Here is a 22,738-nt window from a genome sequence, read left to right on the forward strand (position 1 = left end):
TATCAAAATTTTTCAAGGGATAAGACTTATCGAAAATTATTTTTAAAGAAACTTTTGTTATGTAACATTTTTCATAAAAATCAATAATAAGCGAGATATTTCGATTTATTTCATTCAGGCTCCCTTATAAGCCCCCTTTTAAATAATGTATTTTGAATGCATATAGCCTATAATCTAAGTTACAACGAACTTAATTTATATTCCAATTTTCATCGAAATCCGTTCAGCCATTATCGCGTGAAAAGGTAACAAACATCCAGACAGACAGACATACAAACAAAAATGTCAAAAAAGCGATTTTCGGTTTCAGGGTGGTTAATTATATATGTTAGGACCAATTATTTTTGGAAAATCGAAAATTACCAGAAAAATTTTGGCTACAGATTTATTATTAGTATAGATGTCCGATAGATAGTGCCGCACATCATTTGAAATTCTGATATTTTTTTGTTAACATCATCTTCAGATCTATTTCTTGTATTTATGTCACAACCCAGATAGCTAAAATTTTCAACTTGTTCTAACGGTCTTCCTTCTAAAATAATCTTAGAACGTATTTGTGATTTTCCCCAAAATGCTAAAGCTTTAGTTTTCTCTGTAGAAATTATAACTGCGAGGTCAATATCTGCGAAGTGCAGGTAACTCTTCCAGAGAATACAACTTACTCAACAGCTTCACAGGACACAGCCGGACGGGTTTAAACATATCAAACACTATTTAATCTGTATTCACTCTAAATTTTAATTTTATTTTTGTCTGTATTGGAATCCCCTCCTGAGCACGAGTCTTACTCATTCAGGAGTGGGCTAGTTTATCATTCGTTGTATTTATTAATTTGTATTCAATTCAAACTTACTTACTTACTTACAAATGGCTTTTAAGGAACCCGAAGGTTCATTGCCGCCCTCATATAAGCCCGCCATCGGTCCCTATCCTGTGCAACATTAATCCAGTCTCTATCATCATATCCCACCTCCCTCAAATCCATTTTAATATTATCCTCCCATCTACGTCTCGGCCTCCGTAAAGGTATTTTTCCCTCCGGTCTCCCAACTAACACATTATATATGCATTTCTGGATTCGCCCATACCTGCTACATGCCCTGCCCATCTCAAACGTCTGTATTTAATGTTCCTAATTATGTCAGGTGAAGAATACAATGCGTGCAGTTCTGCGTTGTGTAACTTTCTCCATTCTCCTGTAACTTCATCCCGCTTAGCCCCAAATATTTTCCTAAGCACCTTATTCTCAAACACCCTTAACCTATGTTCCTCTCTCAGAGTGAGAGTCCAAGTTTCACAACCATACAGAACAACCGGTAATATAACTGTTTTATAAATTCTAACTTTCAGATTTTTGGACAGCAGACTGGATGATAAAAGCTTCTCAACCGAATAATAACAGGCATTTCCCATATTTATTCTGCGTTTAATTTCCTCCCGAGTGTCATTTATATTTGTTACTGTTGCTCCAAAATATTTGAATTTTTCCACCTCTTTGAAGGATAAATCTCCAATTTTTATATATTTCAAACTTACTAGCAATAATAAATAAATAAATAAATAAATAAAATTAATATGTAACATCGAAACACCAGTTGAATATGACAAGCACACTATTCCAACGAACTATAGTCCCTGCATAACAATAAAAACAAGAGTTGAGACAGTTTGGTCCACTGAGCAAAACAACTGTGATTCTATGTAATTGTGTTCTACTATGAAGATATCTGCAATTATTTTTATGTAGAAATAAGATTGTTAAGGAAATATGTTTGCTTGATAAAAAAGTATTAAATACAACTTGGACCGTAAATTGTTTACTGAGAATTCAATAGCACTTAACAACAACGAAATATCAATTTACAGTAATTTATTAGCCAAAGTCTTTTTAAAGAAAGTGGATTTAATTCTTAAAACTCTTCATCAGTGTCTGGTATTTTCAATTTACGAACAAAAATGTATACAATTAATATTCATACCTACACAGCTACTCGACGAGAAAATTGTAGTGAGAATCTCATACAATCAGAGTCTAACTTACATATACTGGGTGTTCAGTTCAAAATGTGTCTTGGCTCGCTGTATGCCGTCATGTGGCTAGTTGATGAGCCTAGAGAATTCAATCTTCCTACACTTCCGCAGCTCAGGTGCATAATCTAAGAGGCAGAGAAGTTGGCTAGCAAGTACGGCGTTCATTCTGAAGAGTACGTCCCGATACGTACGGTAACGCCGGTAGTGGCAGGAATGTGAACTGTTTGGAAATACGTACTGTCGGGATATGGGGAGAGGGTTAAGACGATTTCTTACGTATTTGTTGACATTAACTTCGACGGTCAACATGGACACGGAGCATTTGATTTGTGTTGTGGAATGTTGCCGTACGCAACCGATGATAACAAATACCCTGCGTACGACTTGCCGGCGCAAAACACAGTTCGAAAGAGGTTATGGTAGCACACAGACCGTACAGACCGCCATCTGTTGCTACGACGTTCAAGTTATACCGTACACATTCTCAAGTTCAGATTGAAGAACGCCTTAGATAATAGGCAACTTCTCTAACATATAAACTGAAACTCGCTTCAACAACAGTGACGTCATGACACACTTTGAAATGAACACCCAGTAGCTTTTAGGGAACCCGGAGGTTCATTACCGCCCTCACATAAGCCCGCTATCGGTTCCTGTCCTGAGAAAGATTAATCCAGTCCCTACCATCACTTCCCAAATGTCTGGATTTAATGTTATTGATTATATTAAGTGAAGAATACAATGTGTACAGTTTTCTGAATAGTCTTTACAATTAAAAGTATAAGAGGAATTAACTAATTAATTTTAAAATTCTGCATTTAAATGAAGTTAAATTTATAATTCATGTTTTGGTTTTACATACAAACACACCAGTTCTACATATTTAATTTATATTACATCCACAACAACCAACCCCGCGAGAAAATTGTACTAAGAACCTAATGCAAACAAGACAATTTTTATCATAAAAATTTGAAGGGGATGAAATATATTTTTATAAAATTACACCCACTAATAATTGTTGTACAAAATTACAATAAAATATAAACAAGACAAATTAAGATTTACAAAATAATGTCAAGATATTTATTCAAGTCCACACCTGTGGAGTAACGGCTAGCGCGTCTGACCGCGGAAACCAGGTGGCCCCGGGTTCGATTCCCGGTCGCGGCAAGTTACCTGGTTGAATTTTTTCCGGGGGTTTCCCTCAACCCAATATGAGCAAATGCTGGGTAACTTTCGGTGCTGGACCCCGGACTCATTTCACCGATATTATCACCTTCATCTCATTCAGACGCTAAATAACCAAGTTGTTGATACACCGTCGTAAAATAACCTACTACTATTTATTCAAAATAAACTCACTATCTATCTAAAGTTGGACAGGTACGATTGCCACCAAACAATGAAATTGCATAATGACAATACCGAGGAAGAAAGGCAGTACTTATCTCCATGGCGAAGACTCTATAACAGGGATGTCAAAGCGCCTGCACGTGATCAAACTATAAGCAATATAATCCAACAAGGTTCACTTTTTAGTACTTCTACTACGTCAAACTACTTTTGACCAATAAAATGGTACTGAACGACGTGTTTCAACCAACAATGGCTGCTTATCCTACAATTTTTATCACTTCCCTAGCATTTGTTTAATTGTTTGTCAACATTGTACTTTCTATAATTGTACCGTACCTTTTAAAGTAAAGGTAAAAAAGGTAAAGGTATCCCCGTAACATGTCATGAAGGCACTTGGGGGGCGTGGAGGTAGAGCCCCATGCTTTCCATGACCTCGGCAGTAAAATGAGGTGGTGTGGTCGGCACCACGCTCTGACCGCCTTTTACCCCCGGGAAAGACCCGGTACTCAATTTTATAGGAGGCTGAGTGAACCTCGGGGCCGTTCTGAAAGTTTGGCAACGAGAAAAATCCTGTCACCATCTCGGATCGAAACTCGGACCTTCCAGTCCGTAGCCAACTGCTCTACCAACTGAGCTACCAGGCCGCCTCCCTTTAAAATGATTCATGTTTATTTCATCATCCTTAACTAAAACTTTTCTATCATATATCTTGTTTATATTATTTAGGTTACGTTATAGCTTCTGCTGTATGAGATTATGGATAGTCACGTATCAGAGATTGTTTAATATATACTGATAATTGAAGTGGAATGCAACTGTTTTAATAAAAATGAAACTGAATCAACAATGCCTTCTTGACTAGTAATCGACCACAGAGTTGAATAGAGATTGTATAGTTGGCACAACTGGTAACAACAATTATGATTGATATAAATCTGTGATTTGCTACAGAGATTTCAGAACATTGACCATATAATACACCAGGTCGATTAATTAGGAATCTAACTTGGTTTAATCGACCTGGTGTTGCATCGGCTTTGACACAAATACTTGGAATTGATCATGAATGTAAAACGTCAGCTGCCGATCGTAACACACTACTGCCATCTAGCAGAATATTTGTAATGATTAGATAGTACAATAATATATTTTGAAGACAGTTTAGTATTACTAAGTCAATTAATATCTTATTGTACAGGGACATTATTTTAGTTTTACTTCAATTTTTATTGTACCTGAGTGTTTGAATGTACTTCACTCCCACCCCTTCCACTAATGAAGTCCAACCGTCCTCCACACAGATCCAAGACCGCATAGACACTCATAGTAAACAGTACGTTCCAAAAATATGTTCGCGTTTTCCAGTGACGAAAGAGCTTTCAATATTGAATCATTTTCGCACAGGTACTGTCGTCCGTTTCCCTATGTCGCATCCCGGTTTCCCCCACCAGCTTTTATTCGCCAGCTACTGGCTGGGCTGTCTTAGCTCTTTTCTGAGAACAATAATTTCTGTTGGGAATTGGAAGTCTACGTAATATTATACAAATGTTTAAAATAAATGAAATAAAAGAGCCTCGTTAAGTAATTAACTGCCACATGATTTCCTCCCTTTCTACGACCCTGCGACATAACCACTTGGACGGACAGTAGATAGCATGTCTGAGTAATTTTATCTTTTCGGATCGAGCAGAAGTGAAGATTGAATTTACAATGCGTAAGGTACTCTTTTATAGAGTAGGTACAGAATTATTTCAACATGAGTTACTGATACGAAGGACGAAACTGGTAATTGGGATTAGGTACAATAGTCTATAGTGCGATAATATGCACAAAAGAACTGAAGCCTGTATCGAAATGAACGGTCACCATTTTTAAAAATTTGTTTAAATATCCATATTATGATTATTTTTCGATTTAACTTCATTCTCTATATTGTACGCTAATGTGCTGTAGACAGTATAGTATACACTGCATAATGAATACGTCCACATGGACAGCTCAGTTCGTGAGTAAAAACACTCATTGTTTATACTGTACTGTATTTTGATTAAACAAAAACCTAATGAAAATGATCGAACTCAAAAGCGCGATATTTCCTAGTTTACGTAAATGGATGAGCTACTTTTCTTCTCTCCTATATCTAGTAAAGTGACTTGTTTGTATATTACGCCAGTATCATCGAACTCCAGTCGTGGAAGGGGGTAGCAAACGGCGTTGATCCAGATGTATAGCCAAGTTAATATTAAAAATGTTAGTAAAAATAAAATTATGTCCCTGTATTAGAGTATTTCGTTACTTCTAATCTTTATATACTTTCTTCTAATCGTGTAGCAGTCACTCGAGTTTTGATTTTCTTTAGATAAATCAAAACCTCTAGTGACATTACTGTAGATAAATTTTCAATAATCGCTCTTAAGAAAATGTCCTGCGGGTTCTTGGGGCGCTTTGACGTCCCTGTCCTAGAATGATGCATTATTTTATTAAATCCTGTATAAAACGTCCCGAATGGAATTGCTGTCTATATTTCCGCGTTTTTCTTACAAATATATGTTTACAGAACCACGATCGTCTCATTGGTCTTAATCTGACCATATTCATTTTCTTCTTTAGTTAATTTCAGTATAACAAAATACAAAAGACTGTGGTTTGTGATCTAACCAACCAAAATTCGCTGCACGTATGTTCCAACTGTTATTCTTTATTGTTATGTAGAGACTCTGCCACAAACTGCACTGCAACATTGCTAAGTCCCATTCTAGCTATTTTCAGCGATTATCCATGTTATCAGACGGGACACTATTACGTGACAAAACTATTAGAAACCACTAATTAAAAATAAGTAAATGAATATACAGGAATGTGCTACCTTACTTAATGTATCCATTTTTTCAGTATATTATTTAATGACACTGTATCAACTGCGCGGTTATTTAGCGTCGGGGCCACTGGCGTAGCTCAGTCAGCTAAGGCGCTTACCTGCCGATCCCGAGTTGCACTCGGGCGCGGGTTCGATTCCCCTTGGGATGATTACCTGGTTGGGTTTTTTTCGAGGTTTTCCCCAACATTAAGGCGAATTTCAGGTAATATATATGGCGAATCCTCGGCCTCATCTCGCCAAATACCATTTCACTATTGCCCATCCCATCAGCATAACCCAGTAACTGATACAGCGTCGTTAAATAACTAAAAAAATCTAGCGTCGATGAGGTTTGTAATAATGAAATGGTACTTGACATGCGTTAAGGATAACCTCAAATTCACCATGCAGGTAATCAACTCAAGCGGGATTCAAACCAACGCTCGTTCATATTCACTTACTTACTGGCTTTTAAGGAACCCGGAGGTTCATTGCCGCCCTCACATAAGCCCGCCATTGGTCCCTATCCTGAGCAAGATTAATCCATTCTCTATCATCATATCCCACCTCCCTCAAATCCATTTTAATATTATCCTCCCATCTACGTCTCGGCCTCCCCAAAGGTCTTTTTCCCTCCGGCCTCCCAACTCACACTCTATATGCATTTCTGGATTCGCCCATACGTGCTACATGCCTTGCCCATCTCAAACGTCTCGATTTAATGTTCCTAATTATGTCAGGTGAAGAATACAATGCGTGCAGTTCGTTCATATTCACTAGGCTTTCAAAACTATCCGCCCCTGAGCAAAAGTTCTACTCTTTCAGGGGTGAACTGAAGTTTTATCTGTTTATATTATATTTTATGTTACAAGTATTACCAAAAGAAATAAATAAATAAATAAATAAATAAATAAATAAATAAATAAATAAATAAATAAATAAATAAGTAAATAAATAAATAAATAAGTAAATAAATAAATAAAATTAAATAAATAAGTAAATACTAGTGGCTAGTGCAGCAAATGCTGCAAACTAAGTTCATTAGACGTTCAAATAAAATTTTTTCAGATTTATTTTCAATGAAGAATACCAGACTTTTGAAAGTTGTGTTTGTGTATGAAATTATTTTAAAATGGTGTATACTCTTCAAGAGAGAACATAAATTATCCTTATTGATTAAATTTAGGAAATTACACAAAATAAGCTGTGTTTTTATCCTACAATTAAGTGATACTAACAAAAATACAGGTTGCCGGGCGACGATAGAAAACAAAAGATGTGAAGACGAATGAAGTGTATAAATAATTGAATGCTCGTTCATATTTAAGCATAAAAATATAGGGGTCATTTGAAATTTAAAAGTGGGGGATGGCTGGGCGTGGGGGGTGAAATCTAAAATGCTATTAAGTCTGGTTTCAGACTTCTCCCGCAATATCTAAATTGACGTGTTTTTTGTTTAAACTGAATTCAATTTAAATAATTAGTTATTTAGACTGGGAAATTTTTTAAATGAAAGTCCTATATAATATCTTTTAACAGCTATATACCTATGCGAAATATTTTAAAATAACAAGTGACACTCTCAGAAATACAGAAACAATACTGAGTTTGAACGATGATCTTTATGAGGGCCAAGAAATTGGGTAAATTTTGGGGATAGAGGTGATGCCGTACTTAGTCTTAATCACAAAACAATCCGAAATATTAGTGTCTATAAATATAAAGATTATGAATTGTAAACCATGCTCTCCACGGGAAATAACTATCAAATATACAAGTCGGGCAAAGGAAACTGAAAAAAAAAAAAAAAAAGTAATATGCGTTACAAGAGCGGCATGTTGAAGTTTTCATGTTCGAGGAAAAGTTTGAAAAAGCGAAACGTAGTTGAGCTTTTTTAATTTCCGAGAATTGAAAGAAAACATACCGCTCGTGTATCGTACATTATTTTGTGCGAAGATCGTTTATTACATACCTGAAAGAGGAATTTCTAATTAGTTGCAATGAAATCTCCATCTTGGTTTCTGTTCAATGACGGCAAATTTGCAAAACAAAAATATCTATCTTCAACATTGTTGCTTTAAAATGTTTTCTGTGTTTACTATACTCCAGCAGGCCGTGATATACATCTGTCTTTCCCCCCCCCCCCAGTCTATGGAATCTTGTTGATTTTTTCACGGCTTCCTTAATGTTACTTGCATCACGAATGCAGTAACTTTAGTGGAGTTGTAGAGTTTACTTAATTTTTGCAAATATTTAAAAACAATAATTAACAGTGCAATTTAGGTGAAATTGCAGTGGTAAGTTTCCAATTTATAATTATTACTATATTGAACGTCTCTAAAAAATATATATATTAAAAGCCTAAAGCAGTAAAATCAATATGTCACTTAAGCGGTAAGAAGAGGGAAATTGTTATGTGTGTCAGGTTGGGAATACTGAATGTGGAATTTTAGACTTTCCGCGGATTGGTTTTGTGCGGAAACGAAGCAAATACGCACGATCTCGCACAAATGTCATTTTTTGACCTCTACAGACAAAATTGCCTTAAAATGTCGGCCCTTTCGAAGGGTAAGATATGGTTTACAATGAAGTACCATCATATCACGATGTTCTCCTTTTTTATAATATTTCAAGATGTTTTTCTATGTATAATTTTAATTAAGTAATTCGTTAACAGATTAAAAATAGCTAAGTTCTAAATCATAAGGAAAAAAACTTTTGAACAATGTTATGAACTTTGTAGTGTAAAGCTGATGTTACAAAAGGGATAGCAGAGAAGAATGTTTGGACGTTGGATTACGAACTGGCTGAAACACAGAGAAACCTTCATAAGGAAACTTGGTGATTTACGGGTCTCACCTACGTTCTGTAGAATCATTAAATCAAGAAGATTAAGATGGCTGCGCCTTGTAAGATATCCTCATGCAAAGAGGCCGCAAGGAGGAGGATAAATTGTGTGCCGTGGCTCAGTGGTGAGCATGCTCGTGTGAGTGGGTGGCTGGGGGTGTTTTAATTAAAATTTAAACATAATCTCTACAATTCCCCAGTACTTATGTGTTACAGATTCCGAGGTGAGAAATGCCAGTGTTCTCTCAGCACATTCGCTCTATTATCAAGACTTGCTCAACTTTATAGAAATGACTACCATAGAGTTCTCGAGGATAAAATTACAGATGCACAGCGATTGTATTTAATTTGCGAGCAATTTCTCGTGTGGTAAATTAACACTATAATTATCTTTCACATATACTCGTAACATAAAGCTTAGGCTGTGCTCCAAGCCGAAAGTTCGCGGGTTCGATTCCCTAAGGCATACATGGGCACAATTTTCGGTTACGTGAGGCACTCGATTTGAAATATTTTTTACTAGGAGAGGAGACTGCAGAGTAGGATGGGAAATATAAACTGCTGTGACCTGCGTCACCTTATCGTAATCGCTAAGGCGGTCAGTGGCGAATTATTAGGAAAGCGCTTGGTTAACGTGAGAGACTCGAAAACTTTTATTCAATTGGGCAAATTAATTCGGCAGCTTTAATCATAAACCTCTTTACTGTTTCTCCATAGCTGAATTGATTTAAATCACAGACGAGAAATTGCGTAACTAGCCAATAATATTCCATCACGTTGTCTACGTTTATTTTCTTGAATATTCTGGCGTTTCTCAAGACTACTTAATAGATTTGCACGTTCTCGACCTAAAATAATTTCAGAAAATCATATTTCGTTTTCTACGCACATTTAATATTTTTATTTAATATTCTTTTGGAAATAATACGTACAGACAACATTTAATTCCTTGTAGGCTACCTTTTAATGCAGCGTGTTTAAGGTATAATGTCGTATTTAGTATACTATGCAAATGTTAAGATCATAAATTTTCTTCGGAATAGTACGAAAAATAACATTTAATTTGTCTTACCTTCTAATTCAGCATGTTCTTTATGACATAAGGAGTAATGTCGTTGTATATTCAATTTATTAATGCCTAATAGGATTTTCGAGCATAACATACATCGTATGTTCTCCCCTTCTAAACAGCAAAAAACTTCTTCCTCCCATTTCTCATGAAATAATCGTTTTCTAACGCGTACACACTGCTTTGATAATGCCATTTGGCCACCACTGATATTGCCTATGAAACTTATATAGAACCTGTCCACGCCTAGGAGTTGCGTGAGGGAGGAACGGGAACTGTGAAGACGATTTCACTCACAAGGGAAGGGTTTCAGCTCGAACAGGAATTTTTGGTTAAAAATTTGTACAGAGGCTTACCTCACAATGGTGATGAAGACCGTAAAAGCATTCACTTGTGTAACCCTCCGTTTGGTTGGTATTGATCAATACACTTCTTTAAAAATGTACATGAGGATTCTCTATAAAATGCCTGAAACAGCATGGAGCGGAGCAATAAGCACAACACGCAGAAGCAACACCTGAACAATCTGCTGAACCACACTCCAGTGCTGAAAAATCAAATGCTACCTGAATTACATTTTTGAAGTCCGAGACTTGTTCAGGATTCACGTAACCAGCTGACTGCCAGGAATACTGAAGCATAGGGCGGTACACTGGAGCAGACAACTGGTTATGAATAACAGAGTGCATTTTCATTATAAACACTCGATTTCCCAAGTTAAGTTCTGGATTCTCAGCAAGAGTCCTTATTCAAACTGTTATCCTCCGAGCATATATTTTGTATTGTCTAAGGAAATAGATATCCAGAGGCTGGATATATTTAGTTTTTTTTTTAGGTGGAATGATCCCATGTCTTAGAATTGGAATGACTCATTTATTAAGGTTGTGTCCTTGTGCACATTCAATGACTCACACAACAGTGTACATTTTTGATTAGTTGCAATATTTTCAGACAGAACGTTGGAGAAAAATGTTCTTAAATGGGCTTTACACATTTTACCAGTCGCACTAGCTTCTAGGCTAGGCTAGGCTTACGGGTAAGGTGTCCCATCCCCTTAACTTGTGCAGTGCTCTCCCCACCCCTCAACTTGTACAGTGCTCTAACAGACAAACCACACATTACACAAACGAATGCTTTGGAGAGCTTTACAGAGATGTAAAGATGGGCCTGTATACAAATTTTGGATACGAAATTCCTGTTCGAGCCGAAACCCTTCCCTTGTCAGAGCGATAAGCTCTGTGATGGTCAGTGAGGCATAAACTTTTAGATTTTTCTGTAGATACTTGCATAATAAATTTTTCTGCTGTTATTACAAACAGATGAAGTAATCGCTAAAGCTCTTCTTTTGTCATGGCAATTAGAACTGCGTCATGTGCATAACATACAATATTACATTTTTTATAAGGTCGGTGCTCCTGTTATGGCCATGTTCCTGATATGACCACCCCCCTATTGTGAGTTAGTTAACCAAAAAATCCGCTAAATTGCAGCAGCATCCAGTGAAAGGGCATCCTGGTATGTCACTTGATCGTTTTCCATCCAGTCAGGTTGAGCAATATGGCGTCAGTTGCCTGTTTTGCGATTTTCATGTGACCTCTCATTTTTTTCTGGTACAGTAAGTCTCCTTTGTTTTATGCATGTTTTTCAAAGATTTGTTCTATCAAAGCCATCGTACTCCATTCAGTTTTTAATGTTCTGTTGATTGGTGTTGTAGTTGATGGCGTATATTTTACGAGTTGTTCATAATCAAACGATTTTCGTGAAAGCTTACCTGCTCCTGATATGGCCATATCAAATGCACCGTCGACCTGGTTGGCGAGTTGGTATAGCGCTGGCCTTCTATGCCCAAGGTTGCGGGTTCGATCCCGGGCCAGGTCGATGGCATTTAAGTGTGCTTAAATGCGACAGGCTCATGTCAGTAGATTTACTGGCATGTAAAAGAACTCCTGCGGGACAAAATTCCGGCACATCCGGCGACGCTGATATAACCTCTGCAGTTGCGAGCGTCGTTAAATAAAACATAAATTTTAATTCAAATGCACCATGGCCATATCAAGTTCATTTCACTTTTATTTTTTCACCTGACAAATTTACATGCCTTATAGCTGGGATTACGCAAAAATTTTGTATTTTAAGAAAAACAACTTAATGTTTTATGGAAAAACGTGTTTTGACTACACTTTTGAATTATGAAAAAGATTATTAAGTGTCATTTTTATTCATTTTACACCAGAATTATTTAATTTTAACACAACTGCGCTATCAAACTGAAAACAATCACGATTTGTATAACATGGAACAAGGGTGGCCATATCATGTGCACATGTTCCTGATATGGCCAGTAGGTAGACTTTTGGAATTTGGGACTTTTTGGACAATTAAAGCTATTTTTATGGGGAAAGGAAATTATTTTAAGAAAGTCCATTAGACTGAGAACGAGTAAGAAAAAAGTGGTTTACATTTTTTTTCAAAATGGCGGCTAGAAAAATTCTCAAACCTTAGCATGGCCATATCAGGGACACCTACCTTACATCTTGATTACACAACTTTTAACACTGTATCACTTCGGAATATGTATGATAAGAACTTTCTTGTGTTAAATATTAACGTACCTTGTTAACATGTTTCGACCTATTTTCGGTCATCTTCTGTTTAATTTTTTTAGTTTGGCTTAACAGATTCTTAGGTGTTTGTTGACTTTAAATGTAGGATTTTAGGCAGTTAACTCATTTAACAGAAAATCCACGAGCCCACGATTCAGTACCTATCGGCGAAATACAACATAGAAAAAATAACAGTTACCGGTCTCTTCTTCGGAGCGAGAGGCACCATTCCGAAAGCCTTTGTAAAGTGGAGGGAAAAATACAAGCTGACGAGAGATCTTCAAGATGCCATCGTCACCACCATTATAAAATTTTCTGTAGCGATATTTCGTCAGCATCTTTATGGTGTACATTCAATTTAAATTATATTTCGTTCTATTTTCTTTCTTACGTCTTAATCAATTTTGTCTGAAACCTGTTCATATAATTTTTCATTTTAAATTTTATTGTGAGGTATTCTGTGTCGCAGGGCAAACCCAAAATATTGGGTCAGACCAATAAATTAAATTAAATATGGCAGATGACACCACTGCTGTTCAAACAGAAGTTGTGAAAATAATATTTATTTCTCTCTTTCAGGAACATTTCGTGAATGACTGATAACATAACATTTAAAAGACACTTTGGAAAGCTAATATAGGGAAGATAATCTTCAATAGTATTATACGTTACAAGAGCGGTATGTTGACGTTTTCATGGTCGAGGAAAAGATTGAAAAAGCGAAACGTAGTTGAGCTTTTTTAATTTCCGAGAACATGAAAACAAACATATCGCTCGTGTATCGCACATTATTTTGTGCGAAGATCGTTTATTACATACCTGAAAGACGAATTTCTAATTAGTTGCAATGAAATCTCCATGTTAGTTTCTGTTTAATGACGCCAACTTCGGAACACCAAAATATCTTTCTTCAACATTGTTGCTGTAAAATATTTTCTGTGTTTACTATACTCCAGCAGGCCGTGATATACGTCTGTCTTTTTTCCCCCCCAGTCTATAAATGCGAACTTAAAACAAACGGTAAGGTTATGTAATGATTTATTTTTCATTTTAATATTTTAACAATATTATTTATATAACATATTGCAGTAATAACATCGGCATCTGTAATTTCGTTGATTTTTTCACGGCTTCCTTAATGTTACTTGTATCAGGAATGCAATAAGTTTCGTGGAGTAGTAGACTTTACTTAATTTTTGCAAATATTTAAAAACAATAATTAACATTGCAATTTAGGTAAAATTGCAGTGGTAAGTTTCCAATTTATAATTATTACTATGTTAAACGTCTCTAAAAATAATATGTTAAAAGCCTAAAGCAGTAAAATGAATGTCGCGCTTAAGCGGTAAGAAGAGGGAAATTGTTATGTGTGTTACGTTGGGAATACTGAATGTGGTATTTCACACTTACCGCGTATTGGTTCTGTGCGGAAAACAAGCAAATACGCACGATCTCGCACAAAAGTAATCCGATTATCATATTAGCTGCTTATTTTGATACTGGGCTATTTTACGTGTCTTGAATATTCATAAAATGTGGGATCTCAACGTGGCAAGGTAACTAGAAATGATGATTTATATACTATGCATGATACTCAATTTGTGACAATATAGACTTTCAAAACAATTAGGCCTCAAAATTTTACAAAAAATTAAACCAGACTTCAAATCCTCCACACAGAAATAATTACTTACTCCAATTCAGCATCTAAAATTTACTCTTGATTCTATGATACTGGCTCAGTAATACTAATGTCAGTAATGTTTCAAAATACACAGTGACTATTATATTGTGAATTTTATTAGTAACAACAATGTAATTTATTCGTCACAACAATAATTCCTTTCTACAATTCACCTTAAACGCTCTCGTCAACAATTGGATCTTCACTCAACAAAGTATTCGTTATAGCACTCCACCGACGACAATGACAGTTTACTTGGATTATTACGCACAACAATGAACTGTTAATCTTAACTAATATTTACAAAGCACTATTTACAAATCAGAACTACCAGTTCTCAGTTCACAGTTCTTCTATCTCAGTCACTCGAGTTCACAGTATCTCGAACCACAGACCTTCAGAGACAGTTCACTGTACTCGAACTCGGGTCCCTCCAACTGCGGTCCACTGCACTCGAACTCAGGTCCCTCCAACTGCGGTCCACTGCACTCGAACTCAGGCCTTCGGATGCTGACGCAGATGCGGACGCACACTCGAGTCGAACTCTGGCTTGCTTGCTCTGGCTTACTCACTGACGGAATAACTGAAAACTCTGAAAACTGCTGTCGTTCCTTCGCGACCGTAATTTATAACCACAGTGACGTAATCTCGAAGGTTCCACCCGTCTCTAGAGATGGCATTCCAGAGAAATCCAGAGCCCTCTTCTCTCTACCAGCACCAGATGCGCGCGCAAACTCGTCGCGTGACGTAATACACCCTCTCTCTTCTCTCCACCGCGCGACGTCACTCAATGTTCCGTGCAGCCTGTGCGATCTGCTTTCATGCGGGACGCTGGTCGTGAGTTCGAATCTCACGTCGCTGTCACAATATTAAAAAGGTTTCAGCAAAAATTTCTTCTTTGAGAAGTCTTATGCTAGCATTAGTACTATAACCTTACTTTGTAATAATATTATTATTCAGTAGTAGTCACCTACAACTTTCATTTGTCGTCTTTTTTATCGATCATGGCCTACTGTACCAGGTTATGATTTTATACATGCTTCATGACTTACTCTACAATACAGAACTTAAAGAATAATATCAGCCAATAAAAAATTGTCTTCCATGCGCAAAATAAATACCAACTGTTACTGAGTGGTTAAAATACTGGTTGTTCATTTCAAAGTGTGTCATGACGTCACTGTTGTGAGTCAGCGATTTGAAGCGAGTTTCAGATTTTATGTCAGAGAAATTGCCTATTATTCAATGCGTTCAATCTGAACTTGAGAACGTGTATGGTATAACTTGAACGTCGTAGCAACAGATGGCGGTCTGTACGGTCTGTGTGCTACCATAACCTCTTTTTATTTTATTTTTTATTTTATTGGGTTATTTTACGACGCTTTATCAACATCTAGGTTATTTAGCGTCTGAATGATATGAAGGTGATAATGCTGGTGAAATGAGTCCGGGGTCCAGCACCGAAAGTTACCCAGCATTCGCTCGTATTGGGTTGAGGGAAAATCCCAGAAAAAAACCCCAACCAGGTAACTTGCCCCGACCGGGATTCGAACCCGGGCCACCTGGTTTCGCGGCCAGGCGCGCTGACCGTTACTCCACAGGTGTGGACCATAACCTCTTTCGAATTGTGTTTTGCGTGGGCAAGTCGTACGCAGGGTATTTGTTATCATCGGTAACGGCAACATTCCACAACACAAATCAAATGCTCCGTGTCCATGTTGACCGTCGAAGTTAATGTCAATTAATACGTAAGTAATCGTCTTAACCCTCTCCCCACAAAGAAAAAAAACTCACCTCAGTACGTGTTTCCAAACAGTTCACATTCCTGCCACTACCGGCGTTACCGTAAGTATCGGTAAGTACCCTTCAGAATTAACGCCGTACTTGCCAGGCAACTTCTCTGGCAAATAGGTAATACGCCTTTGCGGAAGTGTAGGAAGATTGAATTCTCTAGGCTCATCGGCTAGCCACATGACGGCATACAGCGAGCCATGACACTTTGAACTGAACACGCAGAAGTGTTCACGACTGTTATAGTCAAGTGTTGGTTGTTTTAAACAAAATGATGTTGAAGAAATGGAAAATACATTAACATAACGTTAAAAATAAACAGACTGTTAATTTAAAACTAGTTAAGCCAAATTAAACATTTCTTGGAGAAACTGGCCATTAGTGTCTTTTTTTTTTTAACATGTTTAATGTAGACTATATAGGTCTTCAATTGTTTCGTTCTATAATGTTATTTGTAAATTTCACCTCTGACGGTAAGCGACAAAATAAAGAAAAATACAATACTATCATGATTAATTTAGGATATGTATTTCTTGTTTTCTTTTGTCATGCTGGTCACGTAACCAGGGACTCCCTTTATAAAGGAATGTTTAATATTGGCCCATAAATCTGACAATTTTGAAGATGGAACAAAAAAAGGAAGTCAATGAATGAAGGTAGATTTTGTTTGTGAAAACATTTTCAAGAATAAATTAAGCTACGTCCCGGAATTCGAGATTAATAGAAGTGTAAGATGTAAATATGTTTACTATCAACTTAGTCTACTGTAAAGGTATCCAGTAACAACGCCAACACTGTCCTTAGCAGAAATGCTGTTGTGTTATTTTATTTGCACTGTTGTCAAGATATGATCAGATCTCCTGCTTGAGTAGGCTTTTAGTCTTGTATAAGGGGCAGTAGAGATGTTTCTGGTATAATGGGCTGTAATCAGGGCTTCCAACATCCTCACCACAATTAGGCTTCAGTCGTGTGGTTATCCAGTACAGAGAGCCGAACTTTGTTAAAACCAATTAAGCCCATATGAGCATCGCTACTTTCTGTATTAATTAATAACTTTCGTCCTCTTGTATTTGCAAGTATGGAGACAATTAACATCAGATTAATCCACAATCTTGCGTTGCTTTTATGATTACAAATAGTTACTGCCAATAAAAATACAGGGTTAATCATAAATAATATCATTCATTTCAGGGGCTATTCTTTGAGATATTTCAAACAAAAAATAGTAATGTGCGTTACAAGAGCGGTATGTTGAAGTTTCATGTTCGAGGAAAAGTTTGAAAAAGCGAAACGTAGTTGAGCTTTTTTAATTTCCGAGAATTGAAAGAAAACATACCGCTCGTGTATCGTACATTATTTTGTGCGAAGATCATTTATTACATACTTGAAAGAGGAATTTCTAATTAGTTGCAATGAAATCTCCATCTTGGTTTCTGTTCAATGACGGAAAATTTGGAAAACAAAAATATATATCTTCAACATTGTTGCTTTAAAATGTTTTCTGTGTTTACTATACTCCAACAGGCCGTGATATAAGTCTGTCTTTTTTTTTCCCCAGTCTATAAATGCGAACTTAAAACAAACGGTAAGGTTATGTAATGATTTATTTTTCATTTCAATATTTTAACAATATTATTTATATAACATATTGCAGTAATAACATCGGCATCTGGAATCTTGTTGATTTTTTCACGGCTTCCTTAATGTTGCTTGCATCACGAACGCAGTAACTTTAGTGGAGTTGTAGAGTTTACTTAATTTTTGCAGATATTTAAAAACAATAATTAACATTGCAATTTAGGTGAAATTGCAGTGGTAAGTTTCCAATTTATAATTTATTACTATATTGAACGTCTCTAAAAATAATATGTTAAAAGCCTAAAGCAGTAAAATCAATATGTCACTTAAGCGGTAAGAAGAGGGAAATTGTTATGTGTGTTAGGTTGGGAATACTGAATGTGGAATTTTAGACTTACCGCGGATTGGTTTTGTGCGGAAACCAAGCAAATATGCACGATCTCGCACAAAAGTTAATACAATTTCGCTCGTTTTTGTTTCCTTTTTGAGATAAATATTGTTTTATATGAAACATTCCATAGCGTGTTTTAGGAAAGCCATTGATTTAATTCCCGATATGCTCAGTCACTTTATAGAATTCCTCTGCAAAACAAAAAGTTACATTTGTTCAGATCAAATTTCTGTATATTCAAAGGACAAAACTAAAATTCTTTCAATCATTTATTATCATAATACACTGTTCTCTTAAATAGACTGAGCATATTGGGAATTAAATCACTGGTTTTCCCAAACACGCTATGAAATATTGCATATAAAACAATTTTTATCTCAAAGAGGAAGCAAAAATTTGGAAAATTGTATTTATTATTCATTTATTCATTTATTGATTCATTAATTAATTCATTGATTCATTTATTCATTTGTTTCATTGATTCATTTATTCATATATTCATATATTGAATTATTCATTTATTCATTTGTTCATTTATTTATTTATTTATTTATTTATTTATTTACTTATTTATTTATTTATTTACTTATTTATTTATTTATTTAACTAGCTAGCTAGTAAGTACAAATTAAATTTATAAAACAAAAATGTTTCTAGTCACTACCGTTAGAGCCAGGCTCGTGAACGGTGTGGTCTTAGTCAATAATATAACATAAAATTTACAAGGACAATTTACTAAATACAGTAAGTAACTTAATTCAAACCAATAAATACAGCACAAGAGCATGAATAGAGAAGAAAGAGAAAAAGAGAGAAAAATACACATTTATTATAAATTGACAATCCGACAGAAGCCAGTGATATTCATTAAAAACATTAATATAGTCGACAGAAATAAAAGGTAAAAAAATACATTTGTTAATATTATATATCATGGATAATTTTACAAATTTATTTTTTAAAAGCTTCAATTTTAAAATATTTCAAATTTGGAAAATGGTTTATAATTTCATTATAAAGTCTTGGGCCGAAAGAAGCACCATGTTTGTATTAAACTTACGTGATGTAACTCAAAGAATAATTTCCCGAAATTAATGACATTACTTACGATACACCCTGCATATTCAACAGTACCTAAAACAAACTCTAGTCGGCCTCGGTAGCGTAGTCAGTATAGCGCTGGTCTTCTGTGCTCGAGGTTGCGCGTTCGATCCTGGTCCAGGTCGATGGCATTTAAGTGTGCTTAAGTGCGACAGGCTTATGTCAGTAGATTTACTGGGATGTAAAAGAACTCCTGAGGGACAAAATTCCGGCACACAGGCGACTCTGATACAACGTCTGCAGTTGCGAGCGTCGTTAAATAAACCATAATTTAAAAAAAACATACTGTAGGCCACATGTTATACTATGATGTTACCATTACATTATGTAACATAATATTGTGGTAGATGTGGTATAGAAGGAGAAAATAATAACAATGGAGTTGAAAGTAACCGTGATGTTAGTGGTGGACACTAGTAACAATGACGGTGTAGTCGCCCTGGTTGGCAAGTTGGTATAGCGCTGGCCTTCTATGCCCAAGGTTGCGGGTTCGATCCCGGGCCAGGTCGATGGCATTTAAGTGTGCTTAAATGCGACAGGCTCATGTCAGTAGATTTACTGGCATGTAAAAGAACTCCTGCGGGACAAAATTCCGGCACATCCGGCGACGCTGATATAACCTCTGCAGTTGCGAGCGTCGTTAAATAAAACATAACATGTTTTTTAACATGACGGTGTAACACTGATGGTGGTGCCGGATGTGATATTACTCATGGTGGATATAGTAAACTAGTTAGAAAAAGTTATGGGTGTGGTGAAGAAGATAAGAGTAGAAATGGATAGGTGTGTGTATGCAATGCCTACCCACTTTACTTGCGTGATTCGGGTTCCGCAATATATGGATGGCAGGACTGTGACCCATTTTTATAGTTGTACACCACTTCGGCGGGCCACACTGTACATGATATGTATCTGTGGAGAGTTATGTCGTGTACTAGGATGAGTGTATGTGTAATTGTTCGTTTAAGTGTAGTGTAGGGAATGCGTGATGATGATGATGATAATGATAAGGAAGGGAGAAGGGCAAACCCGGTGCCGGCACGTAGCCTACCCCTGTCGAATAGCACCAAGGGGCCGCCAGGCTTAACGTCCCCATCCGACGGACGAATCTCTATCAACAATGACATATGCCTTCTCTTCATATGCACTGCGGAGAGATTTGAGATTTAACCCAGGCATATTGGTGCACAATCTAGTGATTAGAAGTTGTGCAACTCCTAGTCCCGAGGTAGAAATTTGACCCCGCCGGGAATCGAACCCGAGCCGGCTAGTCTGGAGGCAGACACGCTACCACAGATCTAACTCGGCGGACGTATACGTGAGTGTGAAACTATGAATTATGATGGGAGAGATTGAAGTAGTTATGTTAGTGGACGAGAGGGTAATAACAATGATGTTGGTAATGGAAATGCAAGTGAATTTAAAGATGAAAGTAATTATCAGGGAAAGGATTTATATGTAAATACATATTTACTTATAAAGCTAATATAATTTATATTTTGCATTATCTTTATGTTTCACAATGTGTAGGGTTGAAAAATCCTACTTTTATTTTCCATATTTTTCCATATTTTAGATTTTAGTACATATTTTCATTAATTTCCATATATTTTCCATATTTCATATAAAACAGTCCATATTATATTAGGTTTAACAATAAAACAAAACAAAATTCCATTAACTTTTAAAAATACATTTCAACAATAGAGATTTAAACACATGTTCAGTAATCCCTTTAACATCAGAGTTATTTGAAAATTAGCAGTCCTATCAACAATGGGAAAGTAAGTTACAAAACTGTATTCATTTAATTTAAAATTTTTAACAGACTTCAGTTGTGCAGCTCAACAGTTAAATGCCAGTCAGAGTACACATAGGTTCAGTTTTGTAAATCATACTATAAAGACGGTAAATATGCCAAAAGTACGTCATTCAGTCAATTTAAAATCAAAACTAACAAGTTACATTTCAGAATTTAAAGAAGATGGTTTATCAACTGACAATAAAATATTATTTTGTAATTTGTGTCAGTGTGCAGTATCATCTACACAAAAGTTCCTGATGCAACAACACATTACAACTAGTAAACATCAGGCCAACAAACAACTAAATTCCAAGCAGAGACAATTGTTTTTAACACAACCAACAACATCGAATGTAAGATCTGAGTTTAACATCGACCTGTGCCGTTCTCTCATCTCTGCTGATATTCCTCTCTACAAACTAAAGAATAAGGTCTTCAGGGAATTCCTTGAAAAATATACTCAACATACAATCCCGGATGAGTCAACACTTAGGAAGACGTATGCTCCATCCATCTACGATGAGACAATACAGAAGATAAGAGATGAAATTAAAGATAGTTCAATTTGGGTTTCCATTGATGAGACTCCCGACAAAGAAGGTAGACTTGTTGGTAATGTAGTTATCGGTTTGTTAAGTGAACAATATTCTGAACGAATTCTTTTACATTGTGATGTTCTAGAAAAGTGCAATAACAAAACTATAGTTAAACTGTTCAACGAAGCTATGGGTATCCTGTGGCCAAAGGGTATTATGTACGATAATGTGTTATTCTTTATTAGCGATGCTGCCCCTTATATGGTCAAAGCTGGACAAGCATTATCTGTTGTATATCCTAAATTGACTCATTTTACTTGTGTGGCGCATGCATTTCATCGTGTGGCAGAAGTGGTCAGAGACAATTTCCCTAAAGTAGATTTGTTGATTTCATCAGTGAAAAAAGTATTTCTCAAAGCTCCCAGTAGAGTTAACGTGTTGAAAGAAATGTACCCTGAAATTCCATTGCCACCAAAGCCAATTTTAACTAGATGGGGTACATGGCTAGAAGCAGTTGAATATTATGCCGAACATATAGACTCTATTAACAATGTTCTCCTTGCATTGGACTCTGAAGATGCAGTCTCAATTGATACTGCGAAAACAGTTACCTGTGACATAAGTGTGAAGAATGACTTAGCTCACATTCAGCATACATTTTCATGCATCATAAAAACGCTCAAAAGTCTCCAAAATAGGCACCTTTCACTATCTGAAAGTTTTGAAATTATAAATAGTACTGTGGAACAACTGAATCGTGGTAGAGGTAAAGTTGCAGATGCAGTAAGAGCTAAGGTGGACACTGTACTTTCAAAAAACCCTGGATATGAAGAACTACAAAAGGTTGTTGCTGTGATGAGTGGTGAATCAACAGTGAAGATTAACTTGGACTTATCCCCAGCAGACATTGTGAAATTGAATTATGTACCAGTTACTTCTTGTGACGTCGAACGCTCTTTTAGTCAGTATAAATCTATCCTCAGAGACAATAGAAGAAGATTCACTTTTCAGCACTTGAAAGAAATGTTTGTAACCTATTGTTATGGTAACAGACAATAAAAATTGTGTTTTGTTGAAACTACAT

Source organism: Periplaneta americana, chromosome 5 (assembly GCF_040183065.1).
Source record: "Periplaneta americana isolate PAMFEO1 chromosome 5, P.americana_PAMFEO1_priV1, whole genome shotgun sequence".
Lineage (NCBI taxonomy): Eukaryota > Metazoa > Arthropoda > Insecta > Blattodea > Blattidae > Periplaneta > Periplaneta americana.